The following is a 9,280-nucleotide window of genomic DNA, read 5'->3' on the forward strand; positions in this document are numbered from 1 at the left end:
AGAAATTAAAGATGATACAAATAGATGGAGAGATATACCATGTTCTTGGATTGGAAGAATCAACATTGTGAAAATGACTCTACTACCCAAAGCAATCTATAGATTCAATGCAATCCCTATCAAACTACCACTGGCATTTTTAGCAGAACTAGAACAAAAAATTTCACAATTTGTATGGAAACACAAAAGACCCCGAATAGCCAAAGCAATCTTGAGAACGAAAAAAGGAGCTGGAGGAATCAGGCTCCCTGACTTCAGACTATACTACAAAGCTCCAGTAATCAAGACAGTATGGTACTGGCACAAAAACAGAAAGATAGATCAATGGACCAGGAAAGAAAGCCCAGAGATAAACCCATGCACATATGGTCACCTTATCTTTGATAAAGGAGGCAGGAATGTACAGTGGAGAAAGGACAGACTCTTCAATAAGTGGTGCTGGGAAAACTGGACAGGTACATGTAAAAGTATGAGATTAGATCACTCCCTAACACCATACACAAAAGTAAGCTCAAAATGGATTAAAGACCTAAATGTAAGGCCAGAAACTATCAAACTCTTAGAGGAAAACATAGGCAGAACACTCTGTGACATAAATCACAGCAAGATCCTTTTTGACCCACCTCCAGAGAAATGGAAATAAAAACAAAAATAAACAAATGGGACCTAATGAAACTTCAAAGCTTTTGCACAGCAAAGGAAACCATAAACAAGATGAAAAGACAGCCCTCAGAGTGGGAGAAAATATTTGCAAATGAAGCAACTGACAAAGGATTAATCTCCAAAATATACAAGCAACTCATGCAGCTCAATAGCAGAGAAACAAACAACCCAATACAAAAATGGGCAGAAGACCTAAATTAACATTTCTCCAAAGAAGATATACAGATTGCCAACAAACACATGAAAGAATTCAACACCATTAATCATTAGAGAAATGCAAATCAAAACTACAATGAGGTATCACCTCACACCAGTCAGAATGGCCATCATCAAAAAATCTACAAACAATAAATGTTGGAGAGGGTATGGAGAAAAGGGAACACTCTTGCACTGTTGGTGGGAATGTAAACTGATACAGCCACAATGGAGAACAGTATGGAGGTTCCTTAAAAAACTAAAAGTAGAACTACCATATGTCCCAGCAATCCCACTACTGGGTGTATGCCCTGAGAAAACCATAATTCAACAACAGTCATGTACCAAAATATTCATTGCAGCTCTATTTACAATAGCCAGGACATGGAAACAACCTAAGTGCCCATCATTGGATGAATGGATAAAGAAGATGTGGCACATATATACAATGGAATATCACTCAGCCATTAAAAGAAGCATAATTGAGTTATTTGTAGTGAGGTGGATGGACCTAGAGACTATCATACAGAGTGAAGTAAGTCAGAAAGAGAAAAACAAATACCATATGTTAACATATATGTATGGAATATTAGAAAAAAAAAAGAAAAAGAAAAAAATGTTCAGCAGAACCTAGGGGCAAGATGGGAATAAAGTTGCAGACCTACTAGAGAATGGACATGAGGATATGGGGCGGCAGAAGGGTAAGCTCGGACAAAGTGAGAGAGTGGCATGGACATACATACACTACCAAATGTAAAATAGATAGCTAGTGGGAAGCAGCCACATAGCGCAGGGAGATCAGCTCGGTGCTTTGTGACCACCTAGATGGGTGGAATAGGGAGGGTGGGAGGGAGGGAGATGCAAGAGGGAAGAGATATGGGGACATATGTATATGTATAACTGATTCAATTTGTAATAAAGCAGAAACTAACACATCATTGTAAAGCAATTATACTCCAATAAAAATTTTATAAAAAATTATCTGCAACTAATTTTATATTTTTAATGTATAGCAACTATTTAGACTTTCCAGCTGACCCATGTGAAGAAAGCACTGTAAAAATTATTAAATCTAGATAATATTTCTTAAAAATACAAAAAGTAAACAAGGAATAAAGACCCATTCAAATAAATAAAATAAATCTATAATATATAAACAAAATGAGAATACAAACAAGAGGTAGAAATTAATTTAAAGAGAACTAACCCCAAAATCCTAAAGTTGAAAAACACAATAACTGAATTGAAAATTTTAATTCAGGAGGTTAAACAGTAGACTAGAACACTCAGAAGTAAACTCAGGGAATTTAACTCAAGTCATTTGAAATTATTGAATCTGAAGAGAAAAAATAGTAGTAGTTGAACAGGGACTAAGGGACTTATGAGACACCATTATGCAGGAAAACATACATATATAGGCATTCCAGAAGGAGGATAGAGTGTGAAAACTGCAGAGCTTATTTAAAGAACTAATGGCTTAGAATTTCCCAAATTTGGGGAAAGACAAGTAAAAAATACAAATGCAAGAAGCTAGCACAATGAAAGAAGGGAAAAAAAATTACAAAAAGAGTCACAATGAAATATATTATGGTCAAACTGTTTAATGTCAATGACAGAGAGTAAATCTTGAAAGTGGAAAAGTGACTTGTCACATACATGGGAGCCTCTGTATGCTTATCAACTGATTTCTCAGCAGAAACCTTGTAGGGCAGAATGCAATGGAATTAAATATTTAAAATGCTGTAGGAGAAAGGTAACATAAAACAACTAATTCTACATGTAGCAAAACTGCCCTTCAAAAATGGTGGATAATTTAAGAATTTCCCAGATAAATAAAAGCTGAGGGAATACATTACATGGTTTCTGTTCATGGGAGTCCTTTCAGTTAAAACAAAAGACAGTAGACAGTACTTAGAATGCATAAGAAAATATAAAGTTCTCTGATAAAAGTAAATATAAAGATGAATATAAAAACCTGCATTAGTGTAAATTTATTGTTAACTATACTTTTTATTCTTCTATAGAATTTAAATGACAATAGTATACATAATAATTTTAGATCTATGTTAATGGATACACAATATATAAGTATGTAACTTGTGATATAAATGACAAAATAGGGAAGGGACAAGACTGTGAAAGGGTAGAGAATTTTTATGTCATTGAAGTTAAGTTGCAGAGTGGTTGTTTAATGAGTACCATTTCTGCTTGAAATGATGAAACATTTCTGTGAATGGTTAGTGGTGACAGTTATACAACATTGTAAATGAACTTAATGTCAGGGAATTTGACACTTAAAATGATACAATGGTAAAATTTATATTATGTATATCTTACCAGTAAATTAAAGTAAAACACCTCATTAACAGGTTGAAGAAAAAATACATACATGATTGATATAGTAAAAGCATTTGAAAAAATTCAATAATGTTTGTTGACAAAAACAATCAATAAACTAGTATTAGAAGTAAACAACCTCAACATATGAATGGCCATACATGAAAAGCCCACAGCCAGTGTCATATTCAATGATGAAAGACTGAAAACTTTTCCTCTAGAATTGGGAACTAGATAAGGATGCCCACTTTCACCATTTCAACTCAACATAGTACTGAAAGTCCTAGCCAGTACAAATGCACAAGAAAAGTAAGTAAAAGCTATCCAAGTTGAAAAGAAAAAGTAAAATTATCTATTCATAGACCACATGATCTTATATGTAGAAAAAGGTTCCACAAAATAAAGTTAGAACTAATTAAAAAATGCAGGTAACTTATAGGATACAAAATAAGAAAAAAATATCATGCCTCTATACATGAACAATATAACAATTAAAAAATACAGTGTAATACCACCTCACACACATTAGAATGGCTACTCTCAAGAAAGAAAGAAAAAAGTGTGGTGGTTCCTCAAATAATTAAAAATAAAATCACCACATGATTCAGCAATTCTACCTCTCTGTATATACATAAAAGATATAAAAACAGGGTATTGAAAAGATATCTGTACCACCACATCTATAGCATCATGACTCACAATAGTCAAAAGGTGGAAACAACTTGAGTGTTTACCAACAGATGAATAGATTTTTAATATATAGTATATACATAAAATGGAATATTATTCAGCTTTAAAAGAATTGAAATTCTGACATATGCCATAATATAAATTTGAGGACATTATGTTAATTGAAATGAGCCAGAACAAAAAGACAAATACTGATGATTTCATTTATATGAGGTACCTAGGGTAGTCAAAATCAAACACGGAAGGTAAAAGGGTAGGGAGAGGTAAAAGGAATGGAGTGTGGCTGCTTAATGAGTACAGTTTCTGCTTGAGATGATGAAAAATTTCTGGGAATGCTTAGTGATGACAGCTGTACAACATTGTGAATGAACTTAATGCCAGTGAATTTGACATTAAATTCACTGGCATTAATAAATTTCATATTATGTATATCTTACCATAATAAGAAATTAAATGGAGGCGAGGAAAAAGGAAAGTAAAGGAAGGAATGAAGGAAGGAAGGGGTAGAATAAGGGGGGGCAGAGGGAAAGAGCAGAGAAAGATAGGAAGGAGAGAGAATTCCTTGGCTTGAATCCTAGTTAGGCTACATATTATATGTAAGTTTTTAGAAAGTTACTTGACCTTTCCCAGTCTCATTTTCTACTTTTTAAAAATATCTAGTTTTTAAGTTTATTTAAATTTTGTATTAAATATGTATGTAATTTATCAGTCATCATACTAATGAACAAAATCAGTTGTTTCAAGATTTTGTGGTAACTTACAAACATAAAAGGGCACAGTAAAGTTAAACCTATATTTTATTATGCTTGTAAGATGGTACACAGCTTGATATAGAGAACACATTTCATATTTTCTTTCATAACACTTAAACACTTAGTTCACTATGTGTTTTGAATTTTATTTGATCCAGAGAGGTTTACTCAATTTTACTAACTGAAACAAAAAGAGGTCTAGGAATAACTTAGAGAATTCAAACTATTGCAACGTTGTCTGTTTCTAGGTTTTAGTTTAATAAATGGAATCCCTTTACTTAAAAAAAAAAAAGTCTTCAAGAAGATTATGATCTCCACAAAGTTATGTAAGAACTAAAATGGAAGACTCCCAAAGATGAACAGAGAAAGAATTTGAATATTCCTACGACAAATACAGTACTGTGATACTGTGCCTGTCATTGAAAATACACGGAAACAAAAATATGACTGTATCTTCCAAAACTCAAAACTACTGAACAAAGTGGGAACCGGAAGAAGTGAAATAATGTTGTTAGCAGCCTCCAAAATATCAGATTCACCAAGATTAACAGGAATCTCTACAGGATGACTGTGGGGAATAACTTGCCAGTGACACTCAGAGCCAAAAATGTATTGAACATGTCAGTGTTGTCTTAAAGTTATTCTTTATTTTAATTCAGGCACAAATGCCAAATTCTTATTGATGAAAACCCATTTGTAATATTTGCATCTTATTCCTGGAACAATTTAGCTTTTTATTGCCACTGTTTACATGAAATGTACTATGATAAAAATGGCTTTTATAAAAGTTGCAAACTTCCAACCACCTGCTGTGTGCTGACAGCAGTAGCAGTAATTCTGCTCCTACAAAATAATATTCAATTGCAATATCTACTGTCAGATCCACAAATTGTTTTCTTAGATTATGTGGTTTTGTTGGAATAAGACCATACTTACTAATTCTCCTTTGCCATCTCTCAATCTTCCCAGCATAATTCTCCTTGATTGATTCCACTGAGATATGGGGCAAGCAGAAATGAGATCCTGTTTGGAAACCTCATTTTCCTGCAGTTCACACGGGGAGCAGCAACTGGAAATTGTAAGGCTTGGAGAATTTGCAGATGGAAGTAGGCCCAATGATAGAAAGTTCACTGTGATATGGAAATGCCCTCCTGCCAGTTCAGCTGTTTCTGTGCCATTTTGCAGGCAACGTTTTATTACAAAACTTGGAGTTGATGGACTGTGATATCAGAAAGAAAGGGCTTAAGAAGCCCCCAAATTAATTTTGTGGGAGGAAGTACTTGTATGGATAACAAATATTTTCTCCATATACCAAGGCATCTTATTATTTAGAGGAAATGAAGAGGAAAAAGAAAGGGAGGGGTAGATTATCTTCAGTGAAGCTTCTAAAGCACAAATCCTCCATTGGTGATCACGGAGCAGCAGTTAAAGTGGCATATGTTCAAAGGGGTCCTGAAGCCAACAAAAATGGTTTAAGCAATCCAAGAATACGTGCCTAGATGCATATGGGGAGACCACTGGGAATGGTACTTTCCCCGTTTAAAGGATGCAATTGCTTCTCAGCTCCTGCCCATCATTGCCAAATTAGTATGAGCCCACATTCCAGGTGCTCAGATATTTTTTCTTCTTTTATAAAAAGCCAGGAATTTTTAATTTTATGTAAAGTGTTCCAAAATTCCAAGCCAAAGTCAAGGCAGCCTGGGTGCTATAGCCAGAGAGTAGAGTCTTCATGGGCACAGAATAGAGAAGAGTAAAGAATATATTAGCGGCTTCCATCTCTTGGTTATTGTAAATAGTGCTGCAATGAACATTGTGGTACATGACTCTTTTTGAATTATGGTTTCTTCAGGGTATATGCCCAGTAGTGGGATTGCTGGGTCATATGGTAGTTCTATTTTTAGTTTTTTGAGGAACCTCCATACTGTTCTCCATAGTGGCTGTATCAATTTACATTCCCACCAACAGTGCAAGAGGGTTCCTTTTCTCTACACCCTCTCCAGCATTTATTGTTTGTAGATTTTTTGATGCTGACCATTCTGACTGGTGTGAGGTGACACCTCATTGTAGTTTTGATCTGCATTTCTCTAAGGATTAGTGATGTTGAACATCCTTTCATGTGTTTGTTGGCAATCTGTGTATCTTCTTTGGAGAAATGTCTATTTAGGTTTTTGGCCCATTTTTGGATTGGGTTGTTTATTTTTTTGATATTGAGCTGCATGAGCTGCTTGTATATTTTGGAGATTAATCCTTTGTCAGTTGCTTTTTTTTTTTTTAAAGAGTTAGAAATTGATATACACATAGAAGGGGTAACTAGAGAACTATGAGTAGATCATTTAGACCTCATTTTTCCTAATCACTTTTCCTGGAATGTTAGTGAAGGAGTCTTTTTTATTTTGTTCTAAATATATTTTTATTTATTTATGTATTTATTTTTGGCTGCATTGGGTCTTCGTTTCTGTGCGAGGGCTTTCTCCAGTTGCGGCGAGCGGGGGCCACTCTTCATTGCGGTGCACAAGCCTCTCATTATCGCGGCCTCTCTTGTTGCAGAGCACAGGCTCCAGATGCGCAGGCTCAGTAGTTGTGGCTCACGGGCCCAGTTGCTCCGCGGCATGTGGGATCTTCCCAGACTAGGGCTTGAACCCGTGTCCCCTGCATTGGCAGGCAGACTCCCAACCACTGCACCACCAGGGAAGCCCTGTCAGTTGCTTTGTTTGCAAATATTTTCTCCCATTCTGAAGGTTGTCCATCAACAGATGGATAGATAAAGAAGATGTGGCACATATATATAATGGAATATTACTCAGCCATAAAAAGAAACGAAATTGAGTTATCTGTAGAGAGGTGGATGGATCTAGAGTCTGTCATACAGACTGAAGTAAGTCGGAAAGAGAAAAACAAATACTGTATGCTAATGCATATATATGGAATCTAAAACCAAAAAAAAAAAAAAAAGGTCCAGAAGAGCATAGGGGCAGGAAAGGAATAAAGATGCAGGCATAGAGAATGGACTTGAGGAGACAGGGAGGGGGAAGGGTAAGCTGGGACAAAGTGAGAGAGTGGCATGGACATATATACACTACCAAATGTAAAATAGATAGCTAGTGGGAAGCAGCCACATAGCACAGGGAGATCAGCTCAGTGCTTTGTGACCACCTAGAGGGGTGGGATAAGGAGGGTGGTAGGGAGACGTAAGAGGGAGGGGATATGGGGATATATGTATACATATAGCCAATTCACTTTGTTATACAGCAGCAACTAACATAATAATGTAAAGCAATTATACTCCAATAAAGATGTTAAAAAAAAAAAGAATATACTTGCTGGATTGGAGGGTGTGTGTATGGGGGGTAGGTGACAGGAAACAAATAATGAGGAAAACACATACTAACTTCTCATTCCTTTAAATGGTAAGGTGTACTTTCCATCTCCACCTTCCTGGAGGAAAAAAGGAAGCCATTTATAAAGAAATTCAGCCAATAGTTGAGGAAGTAGATATTATAAACCCAGTGAACAACATATCTTAAGGCATAGGTATTTAACGATCATAATAAGTTCCATAAAGTATAAATATTTCAATATGGCTTGAGAATAGAAGGAACTTATAAAAGAATTAAAAAAGAAGGAAAGACCAGGTCATGATTAGGAGTCTGGGTTCCATCCTGAAGGGGATTCATAGCAATAAAGTTATGTTTTAGAAAAGAGCTAAATCTGCACACTATATGTGCAAAATATCCCAAGGTGAGCATGCTAATGCAGATAGACTCGTTTAGATCTGAAAGACAAAACACCTTCAGTACCCTTTAAGGATACACAAATTAGTCTAGGGCCCCAGCCTCGTGTCTGTGATTCCTATAGGAAATAGGACAAATAGCATGCTGATGTCAACAGAACCTGTTCACTCAAAGTGTCCTGATCTTTGTCATCTCAGTATGTCCTAGTTCTGAGTGAGTCCTGTGATGTGCAACCAAATCCTAGTCCTTTTCAAGATGACTTCACACACACACACACACACACACACACACACACATAGAGCACAGAGTGCATTATTCAAAGTATGACAGTGTGTTTGTGTGGTAAAATAATAAAATGTATAAGTAAGCGACATGTGCTGTTGGTATAGTAGGACAAAAAAAGAGATGTAGCTTGGCATGGTTTGAGAAGTCTTTTCAGAGGAAGTCAGAAGTGAAACAGAGCTTAAAGAATAAGAAAAAATATTAATTAAATGAGAGAGAAATAATTTTCAGGCAAAGAAAAATTCATGAAGAAAGATTTGGAGTGAGGGTTGAGTAGGCAGAGGGAGGAGGTGTGTAAGGTTCTTAGGAGAGTGACTAGAGCATTGAAAGTGTTCAAAAAATATTAGTCGTAGAGTCAAAATCAATTATGTTGAGGTTTTTGGGTAGTAAAGTGTTCTGGGACATCCTGAATAGTGCAACATGAGGAGATTGATAAAATGCAGATCTGGGCCCTCCAACCTAAACCTGCATCTCTTGGGGTGAAGTCTAGGGATTTGAATTTTTAAAAAGATATACATAATTATAGTATATCTGCTGAAGTTTAATAATTAATCTATTATGAAAAGCCTGGAACCAATTAGTGATGAAAGACTAATACATGAAAATAAATCACCTTGTTTCTATAAATAA

The sequence above is a fragment of the Phocoena sinus genome, chromosome 7, assembly GCF_008692025.1.
Source record: "Phocoena sinus isolate mPhoSin1 chromosome 7, mPhoSin1.pri, whole genome shotgun sequence".
NCBI classification, from domain to species: domain Eukaryota; kingdom Metazoa; phylum Chordata; class Mammalia; order Artiodactyla; family Phocoenidae; genus Phocoena; species Phocoena sinus.